This window comes from Cryptomeria japonica, chromosome 5 (assembly GCF_030272615.1).
Source record: "Cryptomeria japonica chromosome 5, Sugi_1.0, whole genome shotgun sequence".
Lineage (NCBI taxonomy): Eukaryota > Viridiplantae > Streptophyta > Pinopsida > Cupressales > Cupressaceae > Cryptomeria > Cryptomeria japonica.
In genome coordinates this window covers 456789531-456810984 of record NC_081409.1, presented here as the reverse complement: position 1 = coordinate 456810984, position 21454 = coordinate 456789531, and positions in this window count along the sequence as shown.

Sequence of the window (21454 nt, the reverse complement as noted above, 5' to 3'; positions counted from 1 at the left end):
GTCAAGCATCTAAGTATCCGCTCTGAATAGCATAGCCTCGAGGGTAAAACCTCATGTGGGATCAACAACTATTGTCTTGGCGAGCCATAAGAATTGTGCTTGACTTATTTTAAACATTCAAAACATTGTGTCTTTTGTGTCTTCAAGTGTATGCAAAACATTTTTTACATCAAACAACACACTTTTCTTGGAGTCATTTTGAGTCTAAACACTTGCAAACATCGAGTCCTCATCAACATTGTGTCCCCTTGTCACGAAAAACAATCAAACATTCAGATTTGGTCACAATCAACAACTTCACAAATTGGAAAAATTTTATAGTCCATCAAACAAGAGCAATCAGTTTCAGAATTCTTGAGCTTCCTAGGTTGTTTCTCTAGGTTTTCATCTAGCATTCAACTTGTCTTTGGGTCTCACAAAGTCCATCATTGCTTTACATCTTGCATTAAATTTACATTTGTCTAAACTTGAGTCAAAAGGTCACTTGCTTGTCCTCATCATACTTTGTCAACACACTACATACAACAACATTTTGCTAAGTGGTCCCTCATCAAGGTCTATCACCTTTGGGTCTCATTTGGTCTTACTTAGAGTCAAGGTCAACTTACCTCATCAAGAGAAACTATCCTCTCTTTGGAAGTCACACCTACTCTACTACATACATAATTGGTCTTACACTTTGGACATTGCAAGTACACCTCAGATTCATTTACATTCCATCCAACTCTTGGTCTTCCATACTTTTTCCATTTTCATCTAGTCTCACACATCTCAGTCAATACCTAGTTCATGGTTGAAACCCGTCTTCAAAAATCTAGGAGAGAAACTAAAGAGGCTCAAGAGTCCGCAAACATGAGTTCTTATGAGTATGACAATGATATCTTTTTCAATTCTGATCATACTACTTTACCTGACATGGATGCCTATAGAAACATTCCAAATGTTGAGAACATGGACACTACAAACAACAATGATACACACAATGATGATATGGACAACTTTTCAGTACATTCAGCAGATGTGGAAAAATCCATTATGGATCCCTGTTTCAATCGATTGGTTGAGGAAATAATGAGGAGGGATAGACAATACTTCTTACAAATGATGGCACAAAGTGGAGCCAAGATACCTCATGATTTTGACATGTCTCAAATAATGGAAAATCGACCTTTGCAACAACCTCACTTCAACATGGATCAAAGGAGGCCTAATAGTGGAGGCAATAAAGGACCACATATGGTGCCTGAATCACCATCATCTTTGTTTCAAAAACCAGAGGTCCCACATACACGGTCAAGCATATGATACTCACCTTCGCAGACCATTATGGAAGTCTTATGTAGAAAGATATGCTCAATCACATACCAATGCTAAGGATCAACCACCAAAGCAATTGGATATTCAAAGGCATGCTCAAAATTTGGACACAAGGAAACCCCGTGTCAAATTTGGGGGTAACACATTAGAACATGACATGCCTGTAGAGTATGGTATACATGGACAAAATAGATATTTCATTCCTCAACATGAATCTATACCAAGTGGTCCATATACGCAGCATCACTATAGACCTCCTCCATATGAACATGTGTATGATCAATATCATCCATATATGCAACATTCTCCTCCTCCAATTGGTGCCTCAAGCATGGGGTATGGTCCAAGAAGTCGATCTCCACCTAAGAGCAATTTGGAGCAACAAATCAGGGACTTACAAAAGAAAATGGAGGACATAAATACACTGAAGCCAACATACACAATGAGAGACATATGTCCTTATCCATTTGACAAGAGCATTCCAATGCCTCCTTTTCCTACACACTTTGTGATGCCTAAATTTGATAAGTATAGAGGAAAAGGGGATCCTAAGGCACACGTAAGACAGTTTTTCATAGCTTGCATTGAGATAGCAGCAGAAGAGACATATTTGATGAGATTATTCCCACAGAGCCTAGGCGATCAAGCTATGGAATGGTTCTCCCAACTTCCACCTGGTATTAAGTCATGGGGTGACTTAGCAGAGGCATTTATTCAACATTTCTCCTACAATATAGAGACAAACATATCAGTCACTACTTTGTGCAACACCAAGCAAAAGGATGGAGAGTCTTTTTCATCATTTTTACAAAGATGGAGGAATCTAGCTAGCAGATGCTCTTGTGAAATTCCACAAAAACAAATGGTAGAAATGTTCACCCAAAATGTTAACAAAGACATTGGCTATGATCTAAGGAAACCTTGTTTGTCCACCTTCAAGGACGTCATTAAAAAAGGCTTAGCAACAAAGAAGGTCCTAATTGAACAAGGAGTCATTAAGATATTCAAGGAAAACAAAGATGACTATAAAGGAAAAGACAAGCCAAGATTTTGGAATAAAAACAAGAACACAGTCAATGATGGTGTTGTTGATGCCAATACAGTGCGACCTAAATTCATTTTTTCAGGATCAAGTTCTACAAACAATCAAGTGAATACTCAAACAACTTCTAAATCACGGAGGAAGTATACTCCATTGGGAGAACCACTTGAGTCAGTCTTCAAGAAGCTAGTGGCAAACAAAGTAATCACAATTCTAGATTTCCCTCCATATGAGCCAAAGGTCAAACCAAATTGGTGGAATGATGATGAATATTGTGAATTTCATAAGAGCAAGGGCCACAAGATAGGAAATTGCCATTGACTAAAGAACATCATACAAGATCTTATTGATAGAGGTGACATTGAGATTGAAGGACACTCATCCAATCAAGAACATGAAATATTTAAGGAACCATTCCCAACGCATGACAAGGGAAAACCTAAAGCCACAGATAATCAAACCATCTATACCAGAGCATCCTATAACTATGATTCAACTATTAATCACATCTCGATGGACAATTATGTCTCTACCATTATCATCAAGGACAAAACGCTTGAGAATTCTACCCAAAGACCCAAGATTGTTCTAAAAGGCATTGGATCTTCTTTCGAACCTACCTCTGAATGTAATCTTACAACTCGTCGAGGTAAATTCACTTTGCAAGGTGCTCCAGCTAAAAACACTGCTTCCTCATCAACCAAACCTGAGTATGACCTTGTAGAATAGTTAGGGAACACACCCATGCTCATCTCCATCCTTGAGCTCTTACGCATATCCCTCACACATAAAGCCATTCTTGACAAAATCTTGAGAGAAACTGTCATTCCTACTGATCTGAACGTGGACCAGTTTCAAGCCATGGTGGGATACCTTTCCATTCCACACTCTCTTACATTCATAGAAGCCGATGACGCCTCCATAAGTTAGCCACATAATGCACCTTTACACATTGAAGCCTTCATACACAAACATTGAATAAAATGAGTTTTGATAGATGGAGGAGCAAGTCTAAACATTTGTACATTGAGCACTATTAAACAATTGGGATATTCAGATAAAGCTGTGAATGCTGCAAACAAAATTACCATCAAAGCATATGATGATGAAGAGCGTTCATCCAAGGGCACAGTCATTTTACCTCTCAGAGCTGGGCTAGCTACAAAAGATGTGGTTTGTCAAGTCCTAGACCTGGATCTTACATACAACATATTGCTAGGGCATCCATGGATTCATGAGATGAGCGCAGTCCCTTCTACATATCATCGATGTATCAAGTTTCCACACAATGGAGTTGAAGTGACCGTCAAAGCAGATCCAAATCCATTCATATATTGCAACAATCTGCAACCTAGATCAAAAATAACAATACCATTCAATCAAGAAGTTGTTCCATCTTCAGCATATGTGGATCCAGAATCCTTGAAAGCTTCTACATCAAAACAAGCAGAGCTCAAAGAAAAGTTCAAGTTTAAAGACATGGGATGTGGTGAGTATATCTTTCATGTTGATCAACTCCCACTATCTCCTAAGGTATTCAGTCGACAAGAACAACCTACAAAAAAATTGCAATGCCAAGGAATTGGGTGCGAACCACCTAGTGTTGTCGCTACTAAGTTCGAATGCAAATCAGATCTAGTGGTGCAAGCAACTCTTGATATCAATAGTCCTAAGAGTGGTTCCAGCAAAGAATCTATTGAGCATATCGCCAACCCTCTTGAGAACTCACATAGCCTTACCATTTCATCCACTCATTCCATTTTCACTCCACTTCCATACTTGGATCAACAAGAATTACAAAAGCCCTTACTTATTGGGGATCAAAAATCAAGCTTTGAAAAGAAAAATCTAAAAGTCAAGAATAAAGAAAAGTCCTTTAGTCCAAATCAAAATCAAAAGCTACTGGACTCCACAAAAATCAAAGTCAAGGATAAAAATCCTATGAAGCAAAATGAACAAGAGTTGATCTCCCCTAATATCAAAATAAATGGGGGCAAAAGTTCTACAATTTTAAGTCATAAAGCATACTTGTTGCTCCTTAGTCTCTATCATGTCATCCTACTTTCACTTCTTTTCACAATCATAAGCCTTCATCACTTATCCACTTGTTCCACACATCCATCTCCTTTTGGCGATACATCATGGATCTTTAATGGAACTTCCTCAAGGGACTTTGTTATCAGGGATGCCCAAACTTCTTTAGGTGACAAGCATACAGGCCTATGTAGTCCACACACTAGTAATTCTATCTCAGTTCCTTTATCAAGGAAGACAGTCACTCGAGCTACACATCATTCAGTCAAAGAACAATGCAGCTACAATCATAAAGTCAAGCCTCGCACATTTGAGGTAGGCGACTTAGTTCTCAGAGAAAATCCCAAAAATCAGCAAGATAGAGAGAAGAAGGGCAAGTTCGAACCAAATTGGCTTGGTCCTTACATCATTACAGCAGCATATGGATCTGGGGCATATCAACTCTCAACTACAGAAGGTGAACCTTTGGAGGATCCTATCAACAACATGCACCTTTGCAAGTTTTACATATAGCTCTTTGGAATATCCTAATTTCAAAAATACAAAAAAATCAAAAATTTCAAAAATACAAAAAAATAAAAAATTTCAAAAATACAAAAAAAATCAAAAAATACAAAAATACAAAAAAAATTATTAAACAAAAAAATCGTTACTTGGTGAAAACCTGGCAAACAGGGGCCTTGTGACACAAAAAACATTGAAAAATCGAAAAAAGTAAAGAGAAATAATTTCGTCCAATGGTGAAAACCACTTCGGTGGTGGCCTGGGCAAGTACCATGGTGAAAACTGGGTCACCAGTGCCATGCGTAGAGACATTGCTCCTCCCTCCTTCAGGATTCACTTTCATCCTTCACTTTGCACACACTCACAACCTATTCGTTCATAATAAACTTACCCATTCCCATCATGGCTGGTTATTGATCTACCCAAGATTGGTTAGCCATTCATAATAAACCTCCCTTTTCATCTCCCTTTCCATCCATAATAAATCAGATCCTATCTGTGGCTAAGGCAAATCCTATGTCTAGTGATGGGTGTGGAACTGAGAACATCACATGTTTCGAGGAGTACAGTTTCTTCTAGCTTCCTTCAGTCTATCCGCGCACAATCCGCAATAAAGCAACATCTACATCGCCAATCCGCAATAAAGTTTCATCTTCTCCACAATAAAGTATCAGTTTCATGGATTCAGTCAGTTTCAGATGAGACACAGCAGCAACAATGGGCTTCAACAAATCAAATCTTTCAACAGACTCAGACAACATATGGTTCCGTGCTATCTATCCTTTTTGTGAAAGTAAACATTGTGACCACAATCAAATAAGACTTATACAAGTGACAAGAGACACTAAACTTGAGGACTATAGTGGATGTTGGTGTCAAGTCTTGGTTTTCTTTTGATTTTATTTTTTGGTGACATGTCTTTTAGCTTTTTTAGGATGTCTCTGACTAAAGATTCTATCTCTAGGATGTCTTTGACTAGAAAGGCGAGGATGGGGTATCGTCACCTATTTTTCTTTGCTGTCTATGGATTGTCTCTTAGTAATGCTATGACTTGTCCAAGGATATGAGGACACTGTGAGTCTAGTATGAACTAGGGCATTCCTTGTTTGTGACTGTCTTATCTCCATGCAAACAGGTACAATGACTTTCTGGGTCGAACATATGCCTCGATTGTCATAACCTACTTGCCATAATAAAGCTCAATGATGATAACGCACAAGAAGCTTTTTCACTTTCATATCTTCTATCTTTCATTCCCCTTTCTTGATTGACTTCCATCGTCCTTCTTGAGTCCGTGTAGCCTGCTATCACATGACTGAGTATAATGACACACCAAAAACATTTGCATTTCATGTAGTTGCACCTGCATTACCACATATAAGCATTTCATACATACATATAGATATCACAACTGCATCACATCCTGCACACAACACCTGTTAGCACAATTTACATTTTCATTATCATATTCATCTGCATTACATACATTCACATTTGCATTAGCATAACATATAAAAACATAAAAGAAAAAAATATTGTATTTCATCATATACATATTTGCATCCATATCATAAGCATCACATAAGCACATCTCATCACATAGGCACACATGCATATAGCTGCCACAAAGATGAATCATCTCATATATATATATATAAAGTGTCATGATACAATGATGTCAAAATCATATGGCTACAATCACCTGCAGGTGTCTACATCATCATACAAAAATGGTACAATACTGATACATAGGGAGCCCTCTACAGCTATGATGAACTCCCTCCCTTAGAGCCGGCTGGCCTCAACAGAGTTTGAGCCCTGGAAGGACCCACCCCAAGATCATCTCTCCTGGCCCCTGTGTTCTTTGCAGCCACCCCTCGTGTCGCCCTATCCAGACAGAGGAACCCACTGATAACTCTACCAACACTATTGGTAGTGCTAATCCTATCCATGTCATGGTATCCCATGCCACATGTCCCACCCTCATCTCCAGTCCCAGATCCTCGAACACTCATCTCAGTGCATCCCTATCTTCATCTCGATTGTAAGGAATTAACTCCCCATCGATTGGTATCCACAGAATCCTGTATACATCCTCTAGGGTGACTGTCATCTCCTCCATCGGTAAATGAAAAGTGCAAGTCTCAGAGTGCCACCTCTCTGCCAGTGCAGTCAACAATCCCATGTTCGCCCGAAACTCACGCACATATAGAATATGTCTCAATCCCATAGCATCAATCGCTGCTCTATCTTTAAATGTCAGCTCCGGTCGCAACCTCTGAGTCGACATGAATCTCTCCCGTGACTCCAACATAGGCAAATACTCCTGTAGTCAAGCAAATCAATCATGTCAGTCATAGTGGCATTCACTATTCATCACAAAATGCTACTTTTTATCTACATACATATGATACTTTATCCTAGTGGTACTCCCTGTTCATCACAAAGTACTATGTGTTTTGCACTCACTGTTCATCACAAAGTGCTGCTCACATTTGCACCCACTGTTCATCACAAAGTGTTGCTCATATTTTAGTACTCCCTGTTCATCACAAAGTACTATGTCTTGGTACTCACTGTTCATCACAAAGTGTCTTGATCTATCTTATCCTAGGGACTCTGCTTGAGTGAATCCTCTTGAGAAGTTTCCTGATTGGCAACGTATGTTCTATCACAAAATTGTCAATCCTAGCCCTATTTGCTATCCTAGTCTTCCCTAGAGGACCTGCTTGAGTGTATCCTCTCAACAGCTTATCCAATCGACAACGTATGTTCATCACAAAACTGTCGATTTGACCTAGAAGACACAAATTCACATTTTTGGACACAAACACGTTTTCTTGACATAAACGCGCATTTATTACATTACCTAGTATGCATTAATGACAACAATAAATGCATCAAAGTACAAGGAGGTTTTGTGGTACTTACTGGCTCTCCTGCCTCTACTGGCCTCTGAAATCGGCGAACGCAGTCGAATCTATGAGCCATTGCCATCGCTGCTGACTGCTGCTGCTCTATCTCACTCTGCACTTTGATCTCTTGGAGGTGTAGATGACAATGAGGATGTATTTCCCTCGTGGTCTATCTTATAGACTACCCTAGCCCTAGTCTCCTATGCCAGTCTTTGTTATCCCATGACTCTGTTAGTCTATCCTATCCGGTCAGTCCATTCTATCCATTCTTTCTTATCGAGAGATTGTCTGCGATCTTTCCTGACATTTTCATCCAATCTCTCGAGGGGGCATATCATTCCCATCTTGGGGAAACTTCATATCAGTTCATCTTATCTTCTTTGAAACAACGCGACAAGCCGCATTGTCTCAAAGAGGGGCAAAATGTAGACACCCAAAATTGTCCAGTCTAATTAAATAAATATTTTTATTTATTTAATTATCTAAGCTTAATTCTTCTATTAATTAAATAAATCTTTATTTATTTAATTAATTCATTTATCCTCTTCTAGCCTTATTTCTCATTTAAATAAATACATTTATTTATTTAAATTATCCTTTTCCTAAATTAAATAAATATCTTATTTATTTAATTGATCTCACTCCTTTTATTAATTAAATAAATCTTTATTTATTTAATTAATTCATTAACCTTTTCTACCCATGACACATGTCATTCATCTCTTAATTCATACACTACCTACCCCTTTCATTATTTTATTATTTCTTTTACCTACCCTCTAATCATAGCCGACCTCCTTTTACACCTCTCAATCTTATCCCTCCATTTCATATAGTGTCTTCTATATAAGAAGATGCTTCCTTCATTATCAACCCTAATCAATCATTCTAACTACTTGATCAATTGACTACTTGGCATATGCGATCCTACTTGCAACCACATTCCATTCTTTGTTGAGCTCTTATGCACATAAAATCTGAGAGAAAATACATCAAACAAGATCAATGGAGATAGGAAGAATGGAGATCCAAACCCTATTGGACATGTGATGGTATAATCTTTGTGATTTCGTTTGATTTGCATTGTCCTAGGTAATCTTCATAGGTTATGGTGGATCTTTGTTGTTGTTAGGCTAGGGTTTTGTGGTTGAATTCATTTAGCCTTTCAATATCGTTATTATTGTTACCCATTTTCACCATAAACACTATGTTTTTCTTATCTCGCCCGTTCCCGCAGGGATAAGAAAAGAGTTGTGGGATAAGAAAATAACAAAGAAAAGGGTAAAAGGGCTTATCCCGCAGGGAGTAGATATCCACAACAAAGGTGAATGAAAGATCAATGGGTGAGACTCAAAGGTGCACCATGGGATAAGAGTTTTAAAGGAAAGAAGAGGAAGTCTTATCCTGTGATGTGTTCCTCTTGTTTAGAGATGGTCGTGGGATAAGAGTTATAAGATGGAAATAAGAGAAAAATTATCCCATATATTCCCATGGGGATAAAAGGAGTACTGTGGGATAAGACAAAGCTAGTTCGAAGGCTTATCTCATAGACGGTAGGAACATAAAGGAAAAGGGCTTGCAGACGGAAGGCTAGGAGAAACTTGGGATAAGGCTTCCAAGGTAAAACACATAAAATATTATCTTGTAAAGATAGAAGAAGGGGTAAATGAAATCACAGGATAAATAAAACAAGGGAAATCTACAATAGAGGATTATCCCACAAAGATAGATGAGATGGCTGAAGGAGCTTTAGAGAATTTGAATTTCTAAAGTGACAAAGGGGACTTGAGTATTGCTAAAAAACCTTGGGTCTTAAGTCCTTTATTTCCTAGGAAGGCCTTGCACATGACCACTTAACCCATGAAGTTTTTCACGTGTTATAAATGATCACTTAAGTACTGACCCCAAGTAACTCAGTCGTGTGGGATAAGATTTCAAAAGGAAGCGCTCCCTGTTTCTTATCCCGCAAGTGGTTTCAATGTGAATTTCAACCCCCCGAGATAAGAAGAAAGAAAGAATTGCAAAGGAGTCCTTTATTCATGACAACTACAAAGCGAGCAAGGAGAAACGTGAGAAAAGGAGTGGTCAAAGAAAACAAGCAGTAAAAGCTTATCCCGCAATGAACCAGGAACACTGTAAAATGGTCGTGGGATAAGGGCTGACTTAAATATAAAGGGAGTCTTATCTAGTAGGATTTACATGCCACTATAATAGCATTACAAGGAAACACGGGATAAGTCAATAATGAAAGAGGCAATGCTTTTCTTATTTGCACGTCCCCGTAGGGATAAGAAAAGAGAACTGGGATAATAAAATACTTAAGAAAAAGGTAAAAGGGCTTATCCCATGGGGCAGAAAAGATCCAAAACAATGGTGAAACTCAAAGGTGCATCATGGGATAAGAATTGTGAAGGGGAAAAAAGATAAAGCCTTATCCCACGCATCCTTGTGGGGATAGGAAAGATGCTTTGGGATAAGAAAAGCCTAGTTCAAAAGATTATCCCGCAGATGATAAAAACACAAAGAAAGGGGCTTCCAGGTGAAAGGCGAAAGGAAGGGTTAAGATCAACATGGGATAAGATCTCCAAAGAAAGCAAATAGAAGATTATCCTGCAAAGATAGAAGGAATGGCTAGTGACACCATGGGATAAGTAAAACAAAGGAAAATTACAATAGAAGCTTATCCCATAGAGAAAGTTAAGATGACCGAGTAGGATCCATGGAGTATGAAATTCTAATTTGACATGAGGAAATTTAAGAGAATGCCACATCATTATTCAGGGAAGGCCAATGAGAAATCTTGATCGTCAACTACTAGATCGATGGATGAAATTCAAAATTGACACCAATAATTACCTCTGTCCAAGACGAATGAATTAAGAGCATCGCAATAAATTAAAAATTTAGTGGCATTCTTTCTTACCTTGCATCCAAAGAGATTTCAGAGCAGCAAAGAGCGAGAAAAAGGCAAATTTTAGTATTCCAGCATGCTTCCCAACATTTTCAGTTGAAGAGCAAACCAATAAGTGTTTTTTTCCCACTTGTGTGCATTATCAGAGTGTTATAGTAATATCTTGAGTTGTCTGCATGTGTGCCCTAGAAGTCAGTAGATTTTACTCTTGCATTTTCTTTCCAGGTTTTTAATCAGTCCAAATTGTTAAGATGGCATCCCTTGCTGAGCAATCTGCTACCCCTGCTGCCAAGAAAGCCTGCATAACTAAGGAAATCTCCTCAATTCCCATCACTGAGGGTACACCTCTAGATATGGTTCCCCCCATGCAATAAATTACAGGTGCCCCTTCTATGCAACCAAACCCTAGAACCACCCTGCAAGTATCATAGGAGGCTAAAGCTAGCCCCCCTCCGAAAGAGAAGGCCACAAAGAGAAAAAGAAAAACCATCTAACAGACTGTCACTATCATTTTTGATAGTGAATCTTCAGATGAGCCCTCTCCCACTCCTAAAACAAGGAAGCCCACTCCAAAGAAGAGGAAGAGCATCAAGAATGCTTCAACCAAAGCCGCCTCTACTAAAACCCCATCCCCTGTACATGATGCTCCTACTCCAATTAATCTATCTACTGAGGAAGCCCCAATTCCTCAAAAGCCAATCCCATAAGGAGAAAACTCCCAGGAGCTAGCTAAAGAGGCTTCTCAAATAAAAGAAAAGACCCCCAAGCCTGCAAAGTGCTCTAGGAAGTCATCCAAAGGGGAGTCATCAACTCAGGTGGAGCAGCCACTAGCATAACCTACTGCTCCTCTTGCTCCTACCATGACCCCTGAAGAGTTGCAACAAGAGGTTGAACAAAGATTGGAAGAAATCTCACAGAGGGCAACCAGACAGACTAGGATCCTATCCCAAGACTTGTTGGAATTATTTGATGGATCCAAAATGTAGGATCATCTGAGGATTGTCTTCAATGACAAAGAGGCGGGGTGTAGGGATGCCTTCAGCAAGGAAAGGGGTTGGGACATTTTTCATTCATTCTATGGCAATAGAGACACAGCCATCCCAGTGTGCAACCCCTGGACACTGAACAATGGAAAATTAGCAGTGGCCAATGTTTTTGTAGAGCCTATGCTCATAAGGGAGCTGACAAAGGCATATGATGTTCCAAGGTAGACAATTAGGACTACTGAAGGATATGTCCTCCTAGACATCTCTCCCGGGGCTATCATTCAATGTTTTGATTTAGAGAAGTCTCCCCTCACAATTATAAACAGGGATAATTTGAAGAGGGACTATGAGAACAAAAAGGACAAGTAGAGGAAAGGTTTTTTTCCTCATTTCATGAGGAAACTTTACAAAGATTCATGGAATTATGTCCTGCCATTTGAAAGGGAGCCCTTCAAGCTTGACTGTTTTGAGCCCTATTTTTTAAAAACCTATTATGCACTAGGGCAGGTCCTTGGAGTTCATTGCGGGCTCACCAAATTTCCCATTGATTTTATGATGATGGCCACCAACATTTAGCACCCCTTAATAAATGATTTGTATGATTTTGCAAGTGCCATTCATGAGAAGGTTCCTGAGGGATTGGTGAGAGCTGAAAATAAGAATGAAAAATTGGAATTCTTGCACTATTCTTTGGTGTGCAATTAATTATTTATCAAAACATATCATATTGGGGCCTAGAGTTGAGAATAAAGACAAATGATCCCTACACAGGTCTCTCTTGGCCGGTGCAATGATGGACCCAGGTTTGGGATAAGGGATCTAAGTTTGTTGATTTTTGTGTATTCTTTGACCATTTTGTGATGAACATTTTGACAAGACTTGGGGTAGTACTATTGAGGTTGCCTAAGGAGATAATAATGATAGACTTATAAAGCACTAAGATGGGGGTTGAATTAGTGATAGCAAAAACAATAACACTTTAAACCCAGACCGGTAAAAACAATTAACTAGTTTACTTAAGAATTTGCATGCAATCCAAAGTGTTATAAAATAATTCACAACAAGTTAAAGATTAACCATAACACACGTGTTTATACATGGAAAATCCAACTGGGAAAAAACACAGTGAGATGGAACTCACAATTTAACTATCTGCAGAAATAGGTAACTAACCGGTTAAGGTCTACAAAGTGCTCTGTTAGGAGTGAATCCTATTAAAGATCCCAAAGCCCTATTAGGAGCTACACCTAGTTAAAGGTAGTACCCTATTAGGAGCAACCTCAGTAGAGGATTTTAAATCCAAACTAATGGATCACCTGGTTAGAGGATTTGTACAATGAAGCTTGTTAGAGCTTACCCGGTTAGGGGATTTTACTATTGTAGTGATTAGAAAACAACATATGGTATGATCCAAAAATAACACATCTTTCTTGTATAGATCCTCTTCTGCTCACTCAATACTGCATTGCTGACATACTCTACAACTCCTTCAATAAATTGCATCAACTCTAACTCATAACATCACTTGTATCTTGCATTATAAAATAGTTCATCACAATGTCTTTTTATAGACATTAGATTTCATGTCGGCTCAAGAACCTCATCACAATTTCCTAGGATCAATGTATCTAGACAATCTTTCATAACAATCATAGATCACTGCCAAAACTGTCAGTTGGAGATAACTCATCATGATCGGTGATAGCTCATCACACAATCGGTGAAAACCAGTTTGAACACCGTTACTGGTTGAGTGTTAATTGCTTCCAACTCATATATCGATTGTCCTCATTCTCCTCCTTGTCATTCTCTTCTATATCTCCAAATTGGTGTCAGTAGAATTGACCAAAACCAATTGTCATTCTTGCATATTTCAGTTGTCTACATATACTGGTTAGACACCTTCATACTGGTTAGACTTTTCTACACCTTCATATCGATTAGACTTTTCTATACATATGATACCGGTTTGCAATATGAAGACTTAGGAATAGACCGGTTTGACTTAACTAAGATGACCATGACAATAAGGACATACGTGTGTGTATATGTGCCATCAATGACAACGCATGAAGTCATCCAATACAAAAATCATCATCAAGCCAATAATCTCCCCCATTGGCATTGATGGTAACACTTAGAAAATTTTAGACAACTAAGTGTGCTAACAAAAATGTACACACTCCCCCTTAATAGTACATACAAAATTTTCACATCACATACATATTTCTACTCCCCCTTTGACAACAATGCCAAATTGAAAAGTAAAATTCATATATCAAAATTTGCATAAAAAACTACATATACATAAATATAAGAGCTTTTCAAGGTGTGTTCACTGCAATTCTTAAGAAAATGTCACTGAACATAATCTTCATCTGTGAAAAATCATTATCCCATGTTTCTAACAATGTTTTAGTGATCTTAATAGTTGTCATAACTTGTGCAGCAAATTCCTCCATTGCATCCACTATGCTCATCTCCAAGGTAGCCAAAACCGCTTTAGAATCCTTATATGCCCTTTGTAGGATTTCAACTTTTGGAATCAACGGGTTCTTCAGTTCTTTCAAGGATCTGATTCACTTAGCCTATTCAAAATCATAAACATCTAACAGATGTTGAAAAGCATCAAGTGATTTTCCAAAATCCAAAGTTGAATCTTGTAATGGTATACAAGCATTACTTATCCTCTCCAGTTCTTTTTCTTTATCTTCCCGCCTCTTCTTCAAATCAGAATAGAAAAATGAAACTTTAGATGTATTGGCCAAAATTCTTCCTCCAGTTTCAATAATAGATCTCAAAAGATCTTTATTCACAGATAAAACAATCTTGCCTTTATCAATGTCTGGCATTAGTTGCTCTCCCCTTTTCTTATTGTAATTATTTTTAGCTAAGGTATGTGTTGCTTCTTCAAGTTATTGCAGTTGGTCTATAACATCAAAAACCAATTGTCCAAGCTTTCCAATAGGGGTAGACAAGTTTCTAGTGTCAGTCTCTGGTAGGAGACTTGACAGAATGTCAACAACAGTTTGTATAGTTTCTGCTTCTTTTCTCTTCTCTTTTAACATTTTCTTTTGAGCCTTGGATTGCATAACTATAGACATCTTCATTAGTTCAGATGCGCTCAATTTGTCCACATCAATTGGACATTGTATTCTTATTGAGTCATCATCATCATCAGCTATAGTTTTCTCCTTCTTTACTTCATCCTTTTCATCCTTTTTCTCTTTAGTCTTCTTCTGTTCATCTTTTTTTGTTGAAATGTGGCGACTGATCAGCAAAGTATTGTACACTCAGCACATATCCTTGCCGAGGTTCAGGGCTGGGCTAGACCCTGGGTGCGGGTTTTGGGGCGGCAGCCCCTGAGAAATTTTTTTTTGCCATTTTTGTTGATGAAAACTGACATTGTAATAAAACCCTAAAAAGGCTAACTTTGTTTGTTTCCCTAAAAATGCATGTTATAAGCGGCTAGGATGCTTAAGGCATTGTAATGTTGATGTACTTTTTGCTGGATAATGAGAAAGATTGGACAACTATGTATGGTGGATGTAACCCATTCTGGGTGAACCACGTTAAATCTCTGTAGTATCTGTGTCCTATTTTATTCCTTTATCTTTTGTATTTAAATCTGCATATAATTGTTAGTTCATATTTGCTTGGGATCTGCTTGAAACCCTAACAATTGGTATCAGAGTGAGGTTTTCTATAAATTGGCAGGACTTTCAGATTTGAGTGGGAGCAATGAAGGATTCCAAATTCAAGGTCGAAAAGTTTAACGACCAAAATTATCAGGTATGGAAAATGCAGATGGAGGATTACCTGTATCAAAAGGATTTGTGGCGGCCATTAGAAGGAAAGGCAAAGAAAGCAACCACAATGTTAGATGAAGAATGAGACATTTTAGATAGAAAGGCACTGGGATCCATTCGATTGTGCCTTGCACCGTCTGTAGCTTTCAATATAATAAAAGCAAAAATGGCTGTAGATTTGATGGCGACATTGGCTAAGCTGTATGAGAAACCCTCGACTTCGAATAAGGTATTTCTTATGAAGCGTTTTCTTAATTCGAAAATGAGTGAGGGAGGATCTGTAGCAGAGCACTTAAATGAATTTAATACAATTACCAGTCAATTGCCTTCTGTAAAAATTACTTTTGCAAAAGAGGTTAGGGCTCTCTTGATTTTATGTTCTTCGCCAGAAAGCTAGAATATCTTGGTTATGGCTGTAAGTAACTTTGTCTCTAAAAAAAATACTTTGGTATTTGATGATATTGTTGGTGTTATCCTAAGTGAGGAAATGCGAAGGAAAAGCACAGGTGAGACTCCAACATCATCAAGTAGTGTTTTGAATGTGGAGAACAGAGGAAGATCAAAGGAAAGAGGAAAGGCCCTTGGAATGAGAAGTCACGAGGGAAGTCAAAGAAAGGACGCTCTCAATCTAGAGGAAAGAAAGATTTTTTGGTACTGCGGAAAGCCTGGTCATCTAAAGAAAGACTGTTGGTCTCAGAAAAAAAAAGAAGGAGACAAAAATGAAAATGACAGTAAGGAAGCTAATATTGCAAGTAATACTTTACAAGATGCTTTAATCTTATGTTTGGATAATGTTAATGATTCCTGAGTAATAGATTCTGGGGCTTCATTTCATGCTACACCCCATAAAAAATATTTTCTAGATTATGTTCAAGGTGATTTTGGACAGGCATATTTGGGTGATGATGAGCCCTATCAAATTGTTGGAAAAGGAAAGATAAAGATCAAGTTGCAGAATGGTAATGACTGGTTTCTATAGGAGGTAAGACATGTTCCTAACTTAAGAAGAAATTTAATTTCTGTAGGGCAACTAGGTAGTGAAGGTTGCATAGTTACCTTCTCAGACAGTATCTAGAAGGTCAGTAAAGGATCATTAGTAGTAGCTAAAGGTGCGAAGGTAGGCACATTATATCTGTGTACTGGTAACACTTACTCTAGCTTAGCTGCTACAGATAAAGTTACTGCAGGGACAACAACAATAGATGTTGCAAGAATAGATTCGATAATGTGGCACCATAGGCTTGGGCACATGAGTGAGAAAGGGATGAAAATCCTTCACTCCAAAAATCTATTGCCAGGACTAAAGAGGATTGATTTAGAGTTCTATGAAAACTGTGTTTATGGTAAATAGAAAAGAGTCAGATTTCTCAAGGTTGGGAAAGAGAAGAAGAGTGAGAAGTTAGAGCTTGTGCATTCAGATGTATGGGGATTGGCTCAGGTATCATCTCTTGGTGGCTCTTTTTATTATATTACTTTTATTGATGACTCAACCAGAAAAACATGGGTATATTTCCTAAAACAAAAATCAGATGTTTTTGAAACTTTTAAGAAATTGAAAGCTTTGGTTGAGAATGAGATAGGAAAAAGGTTGAAGTGTCTCAGATCAGATAATGGAGGTGAGTATTGCAGCAAGGAATTTGAAGATTACTGCTCCTTAAATGGGATTAGAAAGCAGAAGACTGTTTCAGGAACTCCACAGGAAAATGGTGTGTCAGAGAGAATGAATAGGACTATCATGGAATGTGCGAGGAGCATGAGATTGCATGCTGGATTGCCCTTACATTTTTGGGCAAATGTTGTACATACTGCTGTCTGTTTGATAAATAGAGGACCTTCAACCCCTTTGGATGGTGGTATTCCAGAGGAGGCATGGACTGGTAAAAAGGTAAATTATTCTTTTCTGAAAACCTTTGGTTGTGAAGCTTTTGTCCATGTTGATAAAGAAAACAAAACCAAGCTTGATGCTAAATCTCAAAAATGTACCTTCATTGGATATGGGATAGATGAATATGGCTATCGGTTATGGGATTTTGAAAATAAGAAAATAACTAGAAGTAGAGATGTTATATTCAATGAGAAGGTTATGTATAAAGAACAGATGCAGGAAAAGAAGCATGAATAGGACAAGCAAGAATATGTGTTGTTGGATGAGATTCCTGAAAATGAAATGCCACAGGTACCTAGTGCTCAACAACAACAGAATGTCCCACAAACTCTTGCAAGTGTTAGACGTTCTACGAGGTCAAGTAGACCCCTTGAAAGATTTTCTCCTTCTTTGTATTCTATATTATTAACTGATTTTGGTGAACCAAAAGAATATGAAGAAGCAATGCAAGTGGATGCCAAACAACAGTGGGAGCCAGGCATGAAAGAGGAGATGGAGTCCTTGATGAAAAATAAGACTTGGGACTTAGCCCCTTTACCTATAGAAAAAAGAGCCTTGCCTAACAAATGGGTTTATCAGCTGAAGGAGGAGGAAGGAGGTCAGAAAAGATATAAGGCCAGACTTGTGGTAAAAGGTTTTGCACAAAAAAAGGGTATAGATTATGATGAAATATTTTCTCCAGTTGTAAAAATGACTTCAATTAGAATTGTACTTAGTCTTGTGGTTGCAGATGATTTACATCTTGAACAATTAGATGTGAAAACAACTTTTCTCCATGGAGATGTGGAGGAAATTTACATGTTGCAACCACAGGGATATGAGGTCAAAGGTAAGGAGAACTTGGTGTGCAGGTTGAAGAAAAGTTTGTATGGCCTAAAGCAAGCGCCCTGACAATGGTATTTAAAATTTGATAGCTTCATGGTTGAACACAGTTATCATAGATGTCATTCTGATCATTCTGTATATTTTAAGAGATTGGATAATGGCAGTTATATTATCTTGTTGCTTTATGTTGATGACATGCTTGTTGCTGGGTCTAACATGGAACACATAAATGATCTTAAACATAAATTAGCCAGGTCATTTGCTATGAAGGATTTGGGTGCAGCTAAGCAAATTTTGGGTATGAGGATTACACGGGACAGAAAAAATAGAACCTTGAATTTGTCCCAAAGTGAGTATATAAAGAAGGTGTTGAAAAGATTTAACATGCAGGATGCAAAAGCAGTTAGTACACCTTTGGCTAGTCATTTCAAATTGACTAAGGAGATGTGCCCAAAGGCATAGGAAGAGGTAAAGAAAATGTCTAGCATCCTGTATTCATCAACTATTGGCAGTCTGATGTATGCAATGGTATGCACAAGGCCAGATATTGCACATGCAGTGGGAGTTGTGAGCAGGTTTATGAGTAATCTAGGTATGGAACATTGGAATGCTGTGAAATGGATCCTTCGGTATTTGAAAGGAACCACTACGTAGGAATTATGCTTTAAAGGATCTAATGCTACTCTGAGTGGATTTGTTGACTCTGATCTAGCAGGTGATATTGATTCACGGAGGAGCACTACAGGGTATGTTTTTACTATAGGGGGAACTGCAGTCAGTTGGATTTCTAGGCTGCAAAAGGTTGTTGCACTTTCAACCACTGAAGTTGAGTATGTTGCTGCTACAGAAGCTAGCAAGGAGATGATTTGGTTACAATGTTTTCTGCAGGAATTGAGTCAGACACAGGAGGATCGCCCATTGTATACTTATAGCCAGAGTGCCATTCATCTTGTGAAGAACTCTAATTTTCATTCAAGGACAAAGCACATTTAGCTCAGGTACCACTTCATTCGGACTATTTTGGAGGAGGGTTAGTGACGGATTGAGAAGATTCACACAAGTGAGAATCCTATCGATATGTTCATGAAGGTAGTTCCACAGGAGAAGCTAATTTCTTCATCAGTTTCTATTGGTCTTCTTGATTGATAATTGTGGAATTTATACCAGTCACATCCAAGTGTTTTATCCAGCGGATGTTGCATGTATAGTGGTGTCGTGTAGTATCAATCTCCAAGTGGAAGATTGTTCGGTGTGGAGCCTGATCAGTCTCCAAGTGGGAGATTGTTGAAATGTGGTGACTGATCAGCAAAGTACTGTACACATTAAATCACTGTGTTATTTGTGTCCTATTTTATTCCTTTATCTTTTGTATTTAAATCTGCATATAATTGTTAGTTCATATTTGCTTCGGATCTTCTTGAAACCCTAACATTTTTCTCCTCAGGCTCCTTCTCTTCATCCTTTTTCTCTGATTTCTCTTTCTCTATCTTTGTTTGTTCCTCCTATGTAGTTGTAGTAACTGGTGGCAGTTGAATTTCAACTTGGTGTCGACTTTCTAGTGGTGGTTGGATATCCACACTTGGTTCATTAACTAGTGCTTCCTCTGCTAATTGTTCACCAACAATATTCGATAACTGTTCATTTTCCTTAATTGGTTCAATGACATTACCAGTTGTGTGAATAGTGTCCTGGATTTCTTCAGTATCATCCACAAAGAATATAACTGGTGGAGAACTTGTGTCATCCTTATCTTTGATAGGGTAGAAAACATTTGGTGTAATAAACTCTTCAGCATCTAGCTTCGATGGAGCTCCAATCTCAATCTGATTAGGCTTATTTTCATAGCCTTTCAATAGTTCATTCATTCTCTGAATGTCTTGTGCAATTATATGAGTATAATCTTTGACAAGTTGAGTCTTTCCACCCAATAACCTCAGTCTCCTTGTCTTAGAATGAAACTTTCCTTTGAACTTAGCAAGCAATGCTAAAAATTCATCTCTAGACAACTCAGGAAAATATTGAATAAAAATTCTATCAATAACTTCTTGATCCTAATCTACAACCATTTTCCATTTATTTTCAAGAATACAATATAAAGAATTAGAAATGTCTTTTTCATTATCTTGTGGCAACCGATTGTATTGACATAGGTGGTTGATTACCTCTTGAACAATTTCTTGTTTTTGATCTTCATCAAATGAATCAAAATATTCTTTTACATAATCAAACCATTTCCTCCCTAATGTTTTTAATATTCTCTCAAAATCACTCACTGGTTTGAATTTTGCAACATCAATAGGAGTACTTTGCTTTGAAATGTCTCCTACTGGTTTGGATTTCTTACCAGTCAATTTCATCTTCTTTGGTTCTTCTTCGGTATCAGTATCCTTGGAGTTTGCTTGCAGAATAAGATATCTACCTCTCTTCTTTGTTGTAGTCTACTTCTTTACATATACCTTGGGTAGCGGTTCCTTCTTGATTTGAATACTTCTAGTCACCCTTGTACCAGTGGCCACAAAAGTTGCTTGCTCAGCTTTCTTCTTTTTCTCCTTTGCACTACTAGGTTGAACAGGTGCAATCCTTTCCTGATAAGTTCCTAGTATTTTCTTCTTTTTATCCTTAGGAGATGCCAAAAATTTGTTGGCATAACCAATTAGTAAGTCATAGCTGACTTCATAGCTCATTTCTTCCATCTTCTTCTCTAGGTTCAACAACCTCCATAAGGCAAAAGTCAGTGGTTACAGTGAAACAGATGTCTTTTTCAAAGCATTTCACCACTTCATCAAATAGCCTTAATCTCATGCTCATCTTATTTTGAAACTCATTAAAATATCTGTTCATGGAAACAGGAAATGTGTTCATCAAACCCTTAATGCTATTCTTGATTTGGGTTGTAATCGGTATGTCCTTGGACCATTGAATATCACAAATTTTTGGAATGAAATTCTAAAAGTATAAGAATAAACCAATCAACAGTTGACCATATATAAAATTTTGACTATTGTACTTCTTAATTGATTCTAAGTACAACATCAATTGACTTCTCATTGCCTCGCACAAATCATAATTTGCATTCTCTATCACCATTCTATAGGCAGTATGCACAACAATAAATGGTACACTGCTCATCCTGCTAGAATAGAATATCCAATAGCCAATAACCATTGTAGCAAATCTGACTCCTAGGTCTGGAATGTTATTGACTGATATAGAACGATCGTCAACA